Source organism: Leiobunum rupestre, chromosome 1 (assembly GCF_980474605.1).
Source record: "Leiobunum rupestre chromosome 1, qqLeiRupe1.1.hap1, whole genome shotgun sequence".
Lineage (NCBI taxonomy): Eukaryota > Metazoa > Arthropoda > Arachnida > Opiliones > Sclerosomatidae > Leiobunum > Leiobunum rupestre.
In genome coordinates this window covers 5,360,562-5,378,612 of record NC_143384.1, presented here as the reverse complement: position 1 = coordinate 5,378,612, position 18,051 = coordinate 5,360,562, and the positions used below count along the sequence as shown (strand labels likewise).

At 35.8% G+C, this 18,051-nt stretch overlaps 1 protein-coding gene and 2 long non-coding RNA genes across 3 annotated transcripts in view; all 3 read left to right on the top strand.

Moving 5' to 3' along the window:
* Positions 1-18,051, top strand: part of LOC149960461 (uncharacterized) — a 57,483-nt gene that overhangs the window by 21,057 nt on the left and 18,375 nt on the right. The gene's annotated exons all lie outside the window — the stretch shown is intronic.
* On the top strand, positions 13,419-14,336 carry LOC149960465 (uncharacterized). The gene is made up of 4 exons (XR_016478191.1): positions 13,419-13,545; positions 13,601-13,742; positions 13,799-14,093; positions 14,229-14,336. It is a non-coding gene; the product is annotated as an uncharacterized LOC149960465 (long non-coding RNA).
* On the top strand, positions 14,436-15,503 carry LOC149960464 (uncharacterized). Its single transcript, XR_016478180.1, has 3 exons — positions 14,436-14,826; positions 14,933-15,231; positions 15,291-15,503. It is a non-coding gene; the product is annotated as an uncharacterized LOC149960464 (long non-coding RNA).

Here is an 18,051-nt window from a genome sequence, read left to right as displayed (position 1 = left end):
GCGATCCCATTGTCGAATTCATCGCGGCCAATAAAATTGCCTTCGTCAATATTCCACTGACCAGTTTGAAGAAATTGATTAGCGTACGAAGGCATGTAAAGGTGTTCTTTGAAGTTCGGTTTTAAGGGCTAGATCTGTCCACGTATAAAGCTATTTGATTAAGTGAGAAGTTTTTGAAGTTGAAGGGTGGCATTTTATAATCGCGTAAAAGGCGTTCTGGGCTACCAAACCAATGACTACTTCTTTTGGTAGTTGGTCACTATAAAAATTGTCTTTGATGGCTATCTTGTTTCCAGCCGAAATCGAAAATGAATTGCACTCGGTTCTAGTAAAGGGGAATTTCATATTTGTCAATTCGACGGTTTTAGCGTGAGCAATCAAATCTCACGCGTTAATCTAACTTTCCTGACGAACATTGATGCGTGGCTAAAGTCGACTTTGCATTTCGTTCCATCGGTGTACTAACGAAATTCATTGGGGCTTTAAACGAACTTAAAATTCACGTCAATCATGTTAGCAGTTTTGTTGACCCGGACATCGTGAATTTGGTTCGTAAAAGATCTTTTTGTCCAAACCTTAACTGTATTTTTTGGTGCGTGTAAATATATTTAGCTAGACCGTATAATTTGATCGAATATCAAATCGAGTAATCCAAATATTTACTGAATATTGGTGTTTCCTTATCGAATAGTTCAATATTTGAAATTAATGAGAGGTAAAACGTATTTGAAAAATAAATAGCTAGATGAATGTAAACTGGTTAGATCGAATAATTTATTTATTTACAAAATAAATAATTATATTCGACAGCGGAATTTTTTTATATCAAAAATATATTAAGGCAGATATACCATTAGAAAGTGATGCCTCTCCAAAATCTAGAACTGGGCCACCTCTAATATTTACTTCTGCACTTATGTATTGCGTGTTTCCAGTGAAACCATAAGCCTATCATGAGGTCCCCTATGATGGTAAAACGTATGTGGTATAGGCGAAATTATTATTATTATTTATATGTGGTATATTTTCACTCGCAGTTTTAGAATTAAGTATTAAAGTGCCGATATATTTTAATTTACATTTCTTAATCTTGAATTTTTTACTATAGGAAATTGATTAATTGATTTATTATTTTGCGATTATTTAAAAAAATCCTAGTTATTTAATTTTTTTGTTATTTAAAAAATAAAATTACAATTAAATCTTAACAAAGCTATGTTAAAACTTAAACTCGTGCATTTAGTAGGTTAGAATTACTTCGAGTAGTAATATTAATCACAAAATCTAATATCCTTTTTATCTTTTACAAATCGATGCATAAAAGAGAAAACGCATGGATAATTAACATAATTTTTTTTTAGATATAAATGACCTCTTTGTTTTAAGTCAGGCCATTAACACTCAAAATAAAGTTATGTTAGTTATCCGAGCGTTTTCTCCTTTATTAATTTGTTTTTTTTTTATCGCATCATGAACAACAATAAGATTGAAATTTAACACTTACACTTTGAAAATTAACGAATTTATGTGCTTTATTTTGGGTGACTGACTGTGAAAAACAGTAAGTGTACACAGACTTTCATTTTTGAAGAGCATTCTTCACCCTTCTTCTTTAGGTCATCGAACACCATCCAACTATTATCTGATCTTAGAGAATAACAAACGTAATGCCCAATTGATCGAGGTTCGTTTGATCCCCGATACGCTAATACCCCACAAAGACTGAATTTATTTTCCAACACATTGATATTCCTTGGAATATTTTCTAAAGCCACCAACATTAATGTCTCGCAGTTTAAAACTTTATCAAATTGACTGAATTCTATAAAAAATCCAATTTCACATCCATCTAGGTTCCGGTAGAAAGATTTTACAGCACCACAATCTGCTTCGGGACAAATTGCGTAATGGTGAGAAGATTTAAAATGCCTCACTATTAATAGTTCCAAAGATGAAATAGAATTCGGGGAGCATTCAATACATATTACTGGTCTGTTAATCTTTAAGAAATTCTTCTTACAATCAGCCGAGGTACATTCGTGAATTTCTGTGCTTGCTGTACAGTTTCTAAACAATATTTTAGCCAATTCAGATACGGATTGCTCACAAGCAACTTCCATAACACCTCCAGAAAGTCGTTTCATTTCCGAAATATCTTTCAAAAGGAGCATTCTTTTCTTGTAGACGTTTGTGCTGATTGACTTTTGTTTCATAAAAAATACTACAAATCTAAAAAGCGGAACGTCTGAGTTGTTTATAGATTCTTTTAGATGATCATTGTCGACATAATCGACGCAAAGCAATTGAATAATGCTATCGAACGCGCATGTATTCCTCAAAGAATAATCTATTTTATTAAACCTCACTGCTTTATGTTCTGGTCTGGAACTGTTTTTTAGCAGGTTTATCGGAATGAGGTAACTTCGTGTGTGTAAATTAGCGTACATGAAGTCGGGATTTGAAGTGAGATTGCAAGTTCTTGGGCGCTTCTTAGTTGGTTCTCCAAGATCTCTGCAATTTTCAAAAGATGTTCTGTCTTTTGTTCGTTGTAGCTCCAATTCAGGTTTCTTATGGCAAATACCACAAATCCGTTTTTGGCCATAACCTTCTTCTTCTTCTCCTTCTTTTGGAAAGGAGCAGGATTCAAAAATGTGAACAGGTTTCTGAAATCAAATGTATAATTTTTTTGAATTTTTAAATAATTTCTGCAATATTTGAGAAATTGATGAATGAAGGTTTAATTTGTAAATTACATTTTTTTCTAAAGTTTAGTTGTAAAAATTATTTTTCCATTACTTACACGATAAATTATATTCATTTGGCAATAATAGAATTTATAACTATATCTTATTTTTTAAATTAAATACCTTGCCCCAGTTGGAGGTCCAGTTGTCTGGCATACCATGCATCCATTTTCATGATCAAGCGCCACAGTTTCCGTTCCTCTGCCAGATATTTCCGCTAAGGCCGGTGCCACTAATGGTTCGCATTCCGTTTCTCTGCCTGATATTTCCGTTAAATGTTCCACTGACTGCCCTACATTAGACAAATCTTCCTCCAAAGTTTCAATGGAAGGTGAACTACAGGCACCTATAAAAATAGTTATCAGTAAAACACAATTTCTTATAATACTTGAGCCCAGTAAAATATTCTTACCAATTCGAGACATAGTTAGTCGCCTGCCTTCAGTTAAATTCATCGTGCCTCTTAGATACTTCAGGTGTGTTTCTAGAAATGTGTCTATTCTCACCGGCAACTTATTTTGGCCACTAAAAACTCGATTTTTGAGGTTATTAAAGTTGCTTTCAACTGAAGCACTTAAAGGCACGTCTCTACCGAAACCAAAATGGGGCCTCATAATACCCGTCCAGAGGGGAATTAAGCGCGCTAACTTTAGGATATCTTTTACAATTTCTGGTTTAAAGGCTACGTTTTCGTAATTTTCCGACTGGAGTTGTTGACAAGAGATCTCTTCTTTACATGTATTTAAAATATTGTTCATCCAAGAAGTAAATGGCGAAACTTCGTCACATAGGTCTTCTAATTCGCCTGACATGACGTTTATCGGAGACTGCTCATCTTCTACTGACAACGCATCAACCGCCGCCTCAATACCCTTGCATACCACGGCTCTCAAAAACTCTATTCTTCTCGTGCAAAGGTCGTCATCCCCGTCAGAGTTCTTCCCTTTTCGGAACTAAGGCAAACCGTAAAAATAGACTGAAAAATATTACCTAATATGTGTACGTCAGTGGTTTTAGCGGCTTGAGCCATTGCTTTTACAAATAAATATTTAATTGGACGGCTAAGACCCTTCAAGCTCGGGAAATTGACAATTAATTTTATGACATGGGCAATGTCACACCGAACATAACAGTCTGGTAATTTAACGCCTGGAATTTTTTCCCCCTCATTTTCATTAATTCCTCTGAATACAATTTTAGCGCATTTTTGTATATACAGGGTCTTTTTTTTTGCTCGGAAAAGTGTTTTTTTTCAAAAACTATTTATAGTACCGATTTCAAATTTGGAAGGTCAATTCTCTATACCGGGGGACATCAGTTTGAGAAATTTGAGCGTTTTCGGTAATGTTTTTCACCAATTTTGAAAAATTATTTTTCGACCACTAGGTGCGAGTTAAAAAATTTCTATTATAAAGTTGTAGGCCGTCATCGAAAACCCTTAAAAATTGTTCACTCGACGAAAAACAACTTATTTATCAGTGAAAATTCGAGCTTGAAAAATTTACAAGTTGGTGAAGCCAAATTACGATTGTTTGAAACGATAATTGAAAAGGGAACAAGTCTAATACAAACGTAGTAGAGTTTTCACACTTGAAAAAATGTACACGTTTAGTTTTTAAATGCAGATATTTTATTCACATAAATTTTTACAAAACATTTTCAATAATATCACCATTGGCTGCAACACAGGTTTGTGCGCGGACAATTAAGTTCTCAAACGCTTTCTCTACCATTTCTGGTGTGACGTCTCGGCAAGCACTGATTATTCGTCTAATGAGTTCCTCCCTAGTTTCAATGGGCGTGGCGTATACCTTTGCTTTAACGAATCCCCAGATAAAATAATCCAGCGGTGTTAGGTCAGGTGACCTTGCTGGCCAATGCACTGGACCATTTCTCCCTATCCACCTTTCAGGAAACTCGTTGTTGAGGTGCTCAGTTACTTGCCGGGAAAAATGCGGAGGGGCGCCATCTTGCTGAAACCACAACTGACGTCTTTCAGCCAATGGAAGGTCGTCGATTGCGTCACTCAGTTCGTTCTGTAGAAAATGTAAATACCTTTGGCCGTTGAGGTTCGTCGGCAGGAAAAAGGGACCAATCAAACGGTTTCCAACAAGTCCAACCCAAACATTGACCCGTTCAAATTGAACCTGGTGATGATATTCAAAACCCCAATGTGGGTTGATGTCAGACCAAAGATGGCTGTTTTGATGATTAAAGGGCCCATCTCTAGAAAATGACGCTTCGTCGGAGAACAAAACATGGCGCAAAAATTAGCATTTAGTAACCAGTTGCTAAATTCATAACGTCTTTGATGGTCTCCGTCAATTAGTCCTTGGTGGAGCGTAGCTCTGTATGGGTGATAGCGATTCTTACGAAGAATTTTCCACACACGATTTGCAGAACAACCCAAATCAGCAGCGGCGTTAGCGCAACTGTGACGAGGATATGCCACAAAGTACGCGAGTACATTGTTCTCGAAGTCTAAATCCGGTTGACCCAATCCGCGAAACCTAGGTTGCAAGTTACCAAATTGATTGAAATCGTGAATTGCTCGTCTTACTGTATTTACAGATGGTGCTCCATTTGGATGTCTTTCTGCGAAGATTTCAGTCACTCTTCTAAGGTTTTGCGCTGCTTCTCCATAGTAAATGGCAACTATCTCGGTACGCTCAGCTACTGAATAACGAGGCATTGTTCGAAATATTATCAAACACTGATAATAATCTCCCAAAGTTTTCCTTTAAATACCCAATGCATGTTTAGGATTGACCTATAGCCTCGTGTTTTTTAAATCCGGTCGTTTTTTTAACCAAAGTTTCAACTGGATTAGGTAATTCGGTTTCAATTATCGTTTCAAACAATCGTAATTTGGCTTCACCAACTTGTAAATTTTTCAAGCTCGAATTTTCACTGATAAATAAATTGTTTTTCGTCGAGTGAACAATTTTTAAGGGTTTTCGATGACGGCCTACAACTTTATAATAGAAATTTTTTATCTCGCACCTAGTGGTCGAAAAATAATTTTTCAAAATTGGTGAAAAACATTACCGAAAACGCTCAAATTTCTCAAACTGATGTCCCCCGGTATAGAGAATTGACCTTCCATATTTGAAATCGGTACTATAAATAGTTTTTGAAAAAAAACACTTTTCCGAGCAAAAAAAAAGACCCTGTATGTTGCTAGTGACGAACAGCCACTGAAAGTTTTCGTCACGGTGTATATTAATGCCAGAGACATGTCGGTTACTACTTCTTTCGGCTGGCAGTCACTGACAGTTTTCAGCCATGACGACAGCCAAAAGGATATGTCGTCGGTAGTGTGTCCTTCTGAGAGCATATTAGCCACAGAAAATTGTTCGTTTGTTTCTTCATCGTGAACGGTGGCTTCGTAGAGAAAGATGTGTGATGTTTTCTCTTGCCATGGCAGTAGAATTCTATGAGCTACACTACCTGTCGCATCTATTGATAATTTTGCAGTTTGACGATTCTTACGAAAATAATTCTGATAAACGTGATTTTGTGATGGCAGCCAATAATGAATGTGAAATTTTTTCAAAGAGACTGATCTTATACCTCCTTCATATGCCCTATCCGCCATCATCAAAAACACCGCATTTAATGGATTATTATCTAAGCGCTTAGTTTTTCTGTCGTTAGCAGCAGCGACTCTGATGGTCCCGAGAGAAGGAATATTGGGGGGAATTTCATCTCCAAATCTCATAGAATCATTGGCTTTAAGGGCTCGAATCATTGAGGCATTCATGCCGTTATTGCTCTGCTCTATGACTTCCGCCCTTTTGATTCCAGAAAGAGGCCTCGTTCCCTAAACGGTGAAAATTATAATTTAGTTTAAACCTCTCTGCGCTAAATGTTCGTAAGTTAAAAGCTTTAATTAAAAATTTCTAAAAGAAGTGGAATTTCACTGAATGTAAGTCCATTAAGCCATTATTTATAATATAAAAACCAGCTGGATGGGTCAACGATTCACACTAAGGATGAAATCGAGTAAACGACATTTTCCGAAAATGTTTACCGACTAGCCACGGATTTTCCCTTTTTAGTTTCACATCGAATATATATTCGAAGTGTCACTATTGCCATGGACGGAATGTCGTTAAAGGGAGTATAACCCCTCTTGTTTGGTAGGGTGCGCTTAGACTATACCGACTAGCTTCCACAAGCCTTCCTAGCGGGGGGCAAGGAAGTAGTAGGAAGGCTTGTAGGAGCTAGTCGGTGTAGTCTAAGCGTACCCTACCAAACAAGAGGGGTTATACTCCCTTTAAGTGTTGTTTGTCGTAGGCGTCGGCGTGGGCATCGTGGCAAGAGACGACGTGGTAGATGGAGCTACACATCGAGCAGTTAGTTTGGCGGGATGTTTGAATTAGCTAATTTCTTTCGATATGTTATAATTGGAATATTTTTAGACGTTGTAAATTAATTATATTGGATTATTATGGCACGTCGTAAGACATCGAAGGTAGCTTAACTATTTAACCTTTGATACTATGCGTCGATATGAAACTAATTCCGGCTGGGCCGTCTTGTCTACTTATGTGATACATGAATATAGGAAGCTTGCTCGTGGATGTTGCCTACGTCAGTTACTATAGTTTCGAAAGTTTTGCCATGAAATTATGGATAATCAAGTTATTATTATTAATTAGCACAAGAGGTTTTCCGCGTGATCTATGACATTGTTATGGCATACATTTTTAAGCTACGACGCTGGTCTATGACGCGTCAAGCAAGCTACCTATAAGAATTTGGATTTATTTTTACCTTTTGCTGATGGTCCATTTGATAATCACCTATAAAGTTGCATTTAATATGAACTCTGGAATTATTTTGTGGTTCCTCCTTAATGACGCCGGTGAACTTGGAGTGGCATTCCTTGCAATTACCCAAAAATTTGGCATAAATCTGCCCACGAGAATACACACGAGCTCGTTTAAATATAATTGGGCCTCGAAGTTTTCCTTTCGTATGTTCATAGAAGTGATCGAATATTATGTTAGACCACGCTCCTGGATAAAAACAAAAAGGTTTCCAATATTGTTTTAATTTTTTATATAAAACAAGACTACCTATTTTAAACTGTAGATATTCCCTCTGAGAGTTATTTCTCCTTTCATCACGACATCTATACAATTTCTTTTCTGGCCTCATTTTAGCATACTCTTCCGCTGTTAGAGTAATCACAAACTCCATATGACTGAAAACCGTGTTCTCATCCTGCTTGTCCTCAAAGTGTTCCGCGTATGAGTTATCAGTTTCATTTTCTCCATCGGCCCCATCCTCGACTTCTGACAACGATGATTCTTCCTCAAATTCAGACGATGAACATTCTTCCTCAACTACTTCTGAAATATGTGTGGAAGATACGTTTTCATCGTCCGAAGATGTCTTTTCTGAGCTCTGGTGAAATCCCAGTTTTTCCAAACAATTGTACATATTCTTGTAAACAATTGTATAAAGAGCCAAAGCGCTCTTGATACCTCCAATTTCTTCTGATATCTTCAACCATACTTCAAAATTTTTCCCAGTCACATATCGAGATCTCTCGTGGTATATCTCGGATTTATATTATATATATTTATAATTCGCTCAATATCCTCGTCTGACGTTTTTCTCCTTCCAGCCATATCTCCCCAAATTTAACTAAATAAATTAAGGGCAATTATAATTACGCATTACAGCTCAGCGATAATTAAAGAAATTTGCACAAAAATGTGTAGTTATAATTTCTACCATTTTTAAAAATAACAAATTTTTTGTTAAAGGCGATAAAGTGCAAAAAAATTAATCAATAGTTCTTTTTAAAAAATAACCTTGGCCATCTTGTTGAAATGTTTCCGCCCCGCTTCAGCTGTGGATCCGTTTTCTCTCCCACTAAAGAGCTTATGAACTCATTATTCTTAGGCATTGGCCGAACTATTCCAGGGCAACATTTCAACAAGTTGGCAAGCGTAAAGACATTTTATAAAATCAACTATTGATCTAATTTTGCATCATAATTTTATTTATTAAATAAAACCTAAAATTAATATTTTTAAACATTTTAAGGCCTATAATCTCTTTTGCCTGTCACCCTGTAAATTTACTGGCCTTCTATACTCTCCCTTTGCATTTAGGCTTACCGCAGAACAAACTGGTTATACAGTATGCCTAAATGCAAGAGGATTATTTCTGCGGTAGGCCTACATGGAAGGAGGAGTATAGAGGGCAGGTAAATTTACAGGGTGACAGGCAGAATAATAATTATATTGTTGTACATAATGAAGTGTTGAAAAATATTTTTTAACTAATGTCCCCATATAGTTCGTAAATAAAAAATCTGCTTCATAAAACTTATGAGATAATAGGAAAACAAATGAAGTCAAAATAATGTGGTTTATATTAATAAATGAAACTTACTTTGTAGGAGATTTGAATGCTAGAAATACTTAAATGACCGTCCGTGAATCTTTGGTCTTGAAAGGCCTTTTTTTATTCGTAATATGGTGAAATCGCGTACAAATTAAATTACCTGTAACTGTAAGTCTTTCGGACTGTGAAAGATATGGTGACTCTCTTTATAAAGAACTCGGTTGAACGAGTTAAACCAAGATTGAACGAGACGACACGAAAAAAACTAATAGGTAATGAAAGATAAGTGTAGGTCCACACCTGCGGACAGCGGATACGAAGAGATTAGTGGGAAACCCCAGAAATACAGAATGCCGGGAAAATGTATACAAAAGAAAGAATTCTGAAAGTTTGAGGTTTACCAATGTAGGCTCTCCCCAAGTGCGGCACTAGCGAGATCACACCGAAAAAAATTAAATTAGCGCGACGCGACATCGACGAATGTTTCCAGCTTCGAACCGAACACCTGCAAAAGGGTAGATTGCTTCCTTTTTGGGGTTTTTTTTCGGGTTTGCTTTTCTCCCGTCAGTAGGGTTTTCTATTAGTAACTTTTGGTTGAGATAATTAATGTATTGTTTCCATATTTGCAAGGAGGAAGAAAGTAAACGTCTTCGCTGCCACATTTTGATTTTTATTTTATTTATAATTAACTACTTTATTTACAAACGGTAATTCAAGGACTACGCAATAATTAGGATAATTAGGGAATAATGGTTTTTTTCGATTTGATTTTGTCCACTCTAATAATTAATTAAAGTTCGTTTAATTCAATTTAAATCTATCTCTCATATATACATTTTCTAAACTAGTATATAAACTTACAGTCAGGCGGCATAGCGATAAAATCATGCGTTTTGCGACAAAAAATGCCATTTTCATCGAATTTTGTTGCTGTGTTACAATTATTCGTTTTCAGACTATGAAATTTGTTGTTGTAGATAAAAAATTACCCAAATTTATATAAATATATATGTGTGTGTTATAACTTGTAAATTGTCAAATATTTGTTAGATAAGCTCGTGTGAGACTACTATTTGGGACTGCCGGGCCAACTTTTTTTTTAAGTATCTCTCTCTCAAATATTTCGAGACTTTCGTTTTTTGGCGGGGACACGGGCATGAAAACATTAATCGAAATAATGTGTTCAAAATTGCACACATCCTTTTAATTGTTGATGAGCCCGAACGCTTGTTCTGAGGTGAAGTCATCAATATTAGAAAGTGTTGAACTACGCATGCAAACGTTCAAATCTGCACACTCTTTTTTTCTTAGAGTGTAGACGGAAGTTTAGAAGACACATACTTCTTGATATTGAGCTTAGGGTGCCAATATTATTAAACATATTTTAAATAATAAAGTGGTTCCTTTACTTTACTATTATACTTTGAAAGATATACATTCTTTATAGTATCTTAAGTATTTGAAAGCTCTTAAGAAAAGTTATGAGGGTGCCAATCTTATTCATCGGAAAAAAATAAGTTGTTTCTTTTTTTTAGTGCCACCCTCTCAATATGTTCCTTTCTGGGTAAAATACAACCTCTAAAAGTTCAATTTCATTTGGGTTATATTTAGAAGTCACTCAACTATAGACAGTCCTAACAGTTATGAGACGGTATAAATCAGAATTATTTTAAAGAAAGAGACCACGACTGAAGATTATTAAAAATGTATTTATTACCATACCTGTGGGTTGTATAAGACCCAACAGGTGTGGTAATAAATACACTTTTAATAACGTTCAGACAGTGTTTCTTTCTTTAAAATAATACTTTTTTATAATTAGTTATGGTTAATTAAAATTTAACATTTATGAGTCGGTATACTAGTTTTTTTTTAAATCGTTATTATTAGAATAACAGTCAATTATTGATCACTAGAGAGTCCTTGATATACAGGGTGTTGTTTTACTGCACGCCAAATTGCATTAAACACCAGATTTACAAATTTCTGACTTTCATAAAGTTACACTACTCTCCCAATGGAATTAAAAAAAAAGGTAATTTTAGCTTGCCCAACTGGTCACTTTTTCAAGTCGTATTTTTTCAGTGAAAAAACGTCTATTTTTTTCGCGCCAACGCTATTTGTACGTTTTCGGTGACGCTCTACAATTTCTTATTGACAATTTTCATATAGCACCTAGCGGTTAAAATTTAAATTTTCAAAAAACTTTTTTTTTAGATGCAATTTTGGAAGAAAGTGTCTCCTGGCACGTATAATGTACAGTACAAATTTCAACTTTCTAGAAAACATAGTTTTTGAAAAAAATCACTTTTTCGAGCAAGCAAAAGAAAACACCCTGTATACCACTTCACTAAATGTAGATTAGATAAGCTAGACCCTATATTTTTACATTTCTACCCTATGCTTATCGCTATTAAAATTTTAAGTGCATTGAGCGACCAATAAATCAGCCCTTATAGCCGAGTAATCTTTAAAAAAAATTAATAAAACCCACTTAAACAAGCATTTATTTTCATCGAGATACATGTATAAATTCTATGGCACCATGTACAACGTGGAGATCACATTAACCCATTTCAAGCAATTTCGGATTTTTTTGGATCTTCACTGATTTCCAAACCTCCTTTCAATTTTCTATAGAGGTTCCAATTGCTGTTAGGTTCATCGATAAAAGTATGGGAATGTTAAGATGGGGAGGAGAAGACGGTGAAAATTTAGTAAAGTCAAAGGTAGGCCCAAGGGTGGTGTTTGGCCACCTAGACCCTCCCCTTATTTACGCCATTGTTTAATACAACAATTTTATGGCAAATTTGAAGGGCATCATGTACAACGTAGATACCATATGATCCCATTTCGAGAAAGTTCGGATATTTTTTGATCTTCACAGACTTTCAAAGCTACTTTCAATTGCTTATAGAAGCTCCAATTGGTGTTAGGTTCATCCATATAAAATTTTAAAAATCCTTAATAATGATAAACCACAAATACCTTCTCTAAATTTATTTAAGACATCAGTAGCTTTGCATGGCCCATATGCACCGAATTTAAATGAGGTATATACATGTAAATGCAGGGCCGGATATAAAGGTGTGGAGACCCTGGGGCAAAAAAGGAGTGGATGCCCGAATTTAGATTTTTTCAATATAATATTGCACATCATTCGGTATTAGTTAGAAAATTTTACCTAGTAATTTCTATTTTGGGGGCCCCCTTCTTGTGGAGGTCCCGGGCTTTTGCTCCGGTTGCCCTCCCTTAAATCTGGCCCTGTGTATATGCATTTATTGCGCCACTCCACGAAGCGACAAAGTCCCCGAACTTCTTAGCGACGATGACAAAGGACTAGCCGACTATATGGATTCCCTAAAAGACACCGATCCCCAACAACTTGACCAACGGCCTATTCCATTTCAACAACCTGATCCACAACCCTACCTATTGAGCCAGATTACCCAGTGGTACCACCTAGACCCGTAGACCAAGCCAGCTCTATAGGAGACACTATCTCAGCTGTCAGAATTACAGCGCCTGTGGGTGTTACAGATCCCACATTATTCATTAACCAGCACAGTGCAGTCTTTGAAAAATACCTCCGAAATAAACTGACACAGAAAACAGGCATAAAATGGTATTTGACCATTTAACCGCGATACACTCTTCAACTCGATAACTCTGACACCGCAGTCGAATCTACACCGTATTTTAGAGGGTGTTCAAACTCACAGTTCTCTAAAGGCTGACGTTATTCCCGGTCGGATAGATTCTAGCATAAAGAAAATTGGCGAATCAATGGCAGAATATGACAAAAGAGTCAGCGGTTGGATTTTAAATATAATTCTATATTTACAGATCAACATTATTCAGTACCTACCGCTCGTTGGTGGGGCTAACGTTTTTAGGTTGCCGGACGGTCTTGAGAAGAAAAAAGCCCGCGTGAACGTTCAATTAACGGATAATAAGTGTTTTTTATGGTCGATATTAGCTCGTCTACATCCGATCAAAAATCACCCCAACCGCGTGAGCCATTATCTAGAGTTTTAACACGAAACTAACGTATCGGGAATAACTTTCCCACAAACTTAAAAGGTTTGAAGAGATAACCAATTTATCGATAAACGTGTTCGCTTACGAAAAATAAGTGTTCCCATGTTATGTTAGAGAGAAGAGAGTACCAAAGACCGTGAAATTGTCTTGTTATTGATGACAATTGGCTGCGAAAAACGTTACTGTTTGATCAACAGTTTAAGTCTACTTCTCTCTAGTTTTTTAAAAAAACGGACACGCAATGTTTTACTGCCGGTACTGTCTACATCGGTTCTCAGGTAAAAATGCAGAAAAAAACCGAGACGATCACGTGAAAGATAGTAGCATTCACGGTCCGCAGCGTATAGAAATGCCATTGGACGATATATTGAAAAATTTCGGATGGCACCAAAAGGTATTTATTAAATAAATTTTATTATATTTGGGTAAAATATATTATATGTTTTCAGTGCACCAACGTCATGTACGCAGACTTTGAAGCTTTAATGAATAAGGTTTCAACATGTTAACCTGATCCGTGTCTATCATCGACCACCGCACTCGCTTAACACGTCACGTGTGGATATTCCTTCGTAGTCGTAGGACCGATTGGTACGTTTATCTCTATCGTGCATTTTTATGTGATTTTAAATATTTTACCTTTTCAGGCATTTTTGAGAATCATGAAACATATAGGGGAAAATGGGCTGTATTTAAATTTCTCAGTGATTTGCAGATAGAGGAAAAAAGATAAAGAACCCACTTAAGGGAAACCAGCCGATGAATTTGTCAGCTGCGGAGGAGACAGCATTTCGCGTCGCTTCAAAATGTTACGTTGGCTCAGAACCGTTTTCTAAAGTTCGAGATCATTGCCACTACACAGGAACGTCCGTGCCATAACTCCTGCAACCGCAAGCTAAAGCCGCCAAAATATATACCGGTTATTTTCCATAACCTCTCCAGGTGAAACAATTTTTATAAATATAATTTGGTTTTCACTAATGATCTGAAATTAAACAGGTATGACGCGCATTCGATAATGCAAACAATTGGAGTCATTAAAAACGAGGATATTTAATGTATCCCTTCTAACGGCAGGTTGAGATTCATGGACAGCGTTCGATGCGTGCCTGCGATTTTGAAAACTCTCGTGTCTAATCTGGCGAAAGGCGGACGTGAAAAAATGTTCCCGTGTTTAAGCACTGTTTTCCAACCGAATGAAGTAAAACTTTTGCTTCGCAAAGGTGTTTACTGTTATGGAAGAGGATATTTAGGACGCCGCAATGATTACGAACATGCTCAAAAGGTTTGGCGTACATTTAAGATGCAAAACCTTGGTAAGGTGTTTTCAAATTTTATTTTCTAAATACTGTTACTAATTCGGTGTATTTAAGGAGCCTATCACGACACGCTTTTACTCGCCGACGTCTTCGAGAATTTTAAGACAATGTGTCTAAACTACTACTAATTGGACCGAGCGCACGCTTTCACGGACCCGGGTTTGCTTGAGAAGACGCCTTATGCATGACCAAGGTCAAACTTTAGCTACTTCTAGATGTGGATATGCACCATTTCATTGAAAAGGGGATCAGAGGTGGGGTTTCTATGATCAGTCATTGGTTTGCACGAGCGAAAATTATGTATATATCTAGAATCGTACGATACTTCAAAACCTGACAGCTACATCTTTACCTGGGTAAGATTTTTGAATTTTATTATTTTTTTTATTTTAATTATATTCAAGACATGAATAATCTATACGATACGGTAATGTGTGACGCGTGGCCAATGTCGAACTTCAGATGGATGAAACCGTGCGAAGACTTCATTGAAAACATTATTTTGAGCCACCCCGATGACGAATCAGAGTCGTATATTCTAGAGGTCGACTTGGAATATCCGCACTCACTCCCAGATGATCCCAACTGCACCGGAAATTTTACGTATGTAAAGGGCTTAAAATCACCAAAGTCTATCGTATTTTGAGGTTCAATCAAGGACCTTGGTTGAAACCGTATATCGATTACAATACGGAAAAACGCAAAAGGGCTATTCAGCTTTGAAAGGGACTATTTCAAATTAATGAACAACTAAGTCTTCGGTAAGAACTTAGCTTTATTTTAATTTAAAATTTAATTTTAATTAAATTTTTTTCTATAGGTAAAATGATGGAGAACCTAAGGCTCCGTATCGACTTTCATTTACTTCAAACTCCTGAAAAAGCAGTAAAGAAAGCCAGTTCTCCCGCTTTCGAGAGGTTTACTGTTTTCCATAAGGAGGTTTTCGGAATCCACAGGTTGAAGAAAAAAGTGTTAATAAACAATCCGAATATACACAGGGTTTTAGATATTAGACCCTTTAATGTACGAATTTCATTACGATGTGATTTAAACACGGTAAAAAGAAAAAGCTAAACTTCTTTTTACGGATACGGGTGAGGAATTTTTAAAAAACCACATTTTACGTTTAAACTAATATTTTTCTGTCCTTTTACAGACAGCCTAACGCTTCATATTGAGTCCGAAGACAAACATGTATAAAGAGTTTTCGGCGACATTGATAAATATGACTACTCCGGTTATCCCAGCGACCACCCTCTCTTGAGTAAAGCTAACAAGAAAAAACTAGGCAAATTTAAGGACGAGCTTCACGGGGTTCCAGTTATTGAATTCTGCGGATTACGTCCAAAATTGTACTCAATCTTGTCGGCCAATGGAGAGAAACAAACCTGCAAAGAAATCTGCAAACGCGTTGCGAAAAAGCGTGATTGTCTGTTAAATAGTAAGGTAACCATGGAGGCAATGGAGAGCATTGTTAGTAAAAAAACGAATTAAGGACGATGCGACAAGCTAAAATGTGGCTCAATCCGTTCGACGATAAACGTTACAAAATAAAAAATTTTATATCAAAATATTTATTGTGCACTTTTTATACATGAATTCCGTAATCATATGATCATTGACATTTTTATCTTTAGAAAATCTTTGTAATATTTTAAACATTTTTCCCTATTATCGGATAAATATACGTTTACTAAAACTACCATGCAATTGATAAGAATCATACGTAACGGTTAAACTGTTTCGTTCTACAAAATCGTTAAATTTAAATAAATCAGGAGGGTTTCCGTAGCTTTCGAAGAATTCAGTGTTCGTTTTTCGCGAAAAGTAGATAGTCGACCAGTGTTCCCCTTCGCCCGTCGAAGTGTCGGTGTTGGCGATATATAGAGATGGGAATGTTCTAACAAACAAGGCGATCCCATTGTCGAATTCATCGCGGCCAATAAAATTGCCTTCGTCAATATTCCACTGACCAGTTTGAAGAAATTGATTAGCGTACGAAGGCATGTAAAGGTGTTCTTTGAAGTTCGGTTTTAAGGGCTAGATCTGTCCACGTATAAAGCTATTTGATTAAGTGAGAAGTTTTTGAAGTTGAAGGGTGGCATTTTATAATCGCGTAAAAGGCGTTCTGGGCTACCAAACCAATGACTACTTCTTTTGGTAGTTGGTCACTATAAAAATTGTCTTTGATGGCTATCTTGTTTCCAGCCGAAATCGAAAATGAATTGCACTCGGTTCTAGTAAAGGGGAATTTCATATTTGTCAATTCGACGGTTTTAGCGTGAGCAATCAAATCTCACGCGTTAATCTAACTTTCCTGACGAACATTGATGCGTGGCTAAAGTCGACTTTGCATTTCGTTCCATCGGTGTACTAACGAAATTCATTGGGGCTTTAAACGAACTTAAAATTCACGTCAATCATGTTAGCAGTTTTGTTGACCCGGACATCGTGAATTTGGTTCGTAAAAGATCTTTTTGTCCAAACCTTAACTGTATTTTTTGGTGCGTGTAAATATATTTAGCTAGACCGTATAATTTGATCGAATATCAAATCGAGTAATCCAAATATTTACTGAATATTGGTGTTTCCTTATCGAATAGTTCAATATTTAAAATTAATGAGAGGTAAAACGTATTTGAAAAATAAATAGCTAGATGAATGTAAACTGGTTAGATCGAATAATTTATTAGTTACAAAATAAATAATTATATTCGACAGCGGAATTTTTTTATATCAAAAATATATTAAGGCAGATATACCATTAGAAAGTGATGCCTCTCCAAAATCTAGAACTGGGCCACCTCTAATATTTACTTCTGCACTTATGTATTGCGTGTTTCCAGTGAAACCATAAGCCTATCATGAGGTCCCCTATGATGGTAAAACGTATGTGGTATAGGCGAAATTATTATTATTATTTATATGTGGTATATTTTCACTCGCAGTTTTAGAATTAAGTATTAAAGTGCCGATATATTTTAATTTACATTTCTTAATCTTGAATTTTTTACTATAGGAAATTGATTAATTGATTTATTATTTTGCGATTATTTAAAAAAATCCTAGTTATTTAATTTTTTTGTTATTTAAAAAATAAAATTACAATTAAATCTTAACAAAGCTATGTTAAAACTTAAACTCGTGCATTTAGTAGGTTAGAATTACTTCGAGTAGTAATATTAATCACAAAATCTAATATCCTTTTTATCTTTTACAAATCGATGCATAAAAGAGAAAACGCATGGATAATTAACATAATTTTTTTTTAGATATAAATGACCTCTTTGTTTTAAGTCAGGCCATTAACACTCAAAATAAAGTTATGTTAGTTATCCGAGCGTTTTCTCCTTTATTAATTTGTTTTTTTTTTATCGCATCATGAACAACAATAAGATTGAAATTTAACACTTACACTTTGAAAATTAACGAATTTATGTGCTTTATTTTGGGTGACTGACTGTGAAAAACAGTAAGTGTACACAGACTTTCATTTTTGAAGAGCATTCTTCACCCTTCTTCTTTAGGTCATCGAACACCATCCAACTATTATCTGATCTTAGAGAATAACAAACGTAATG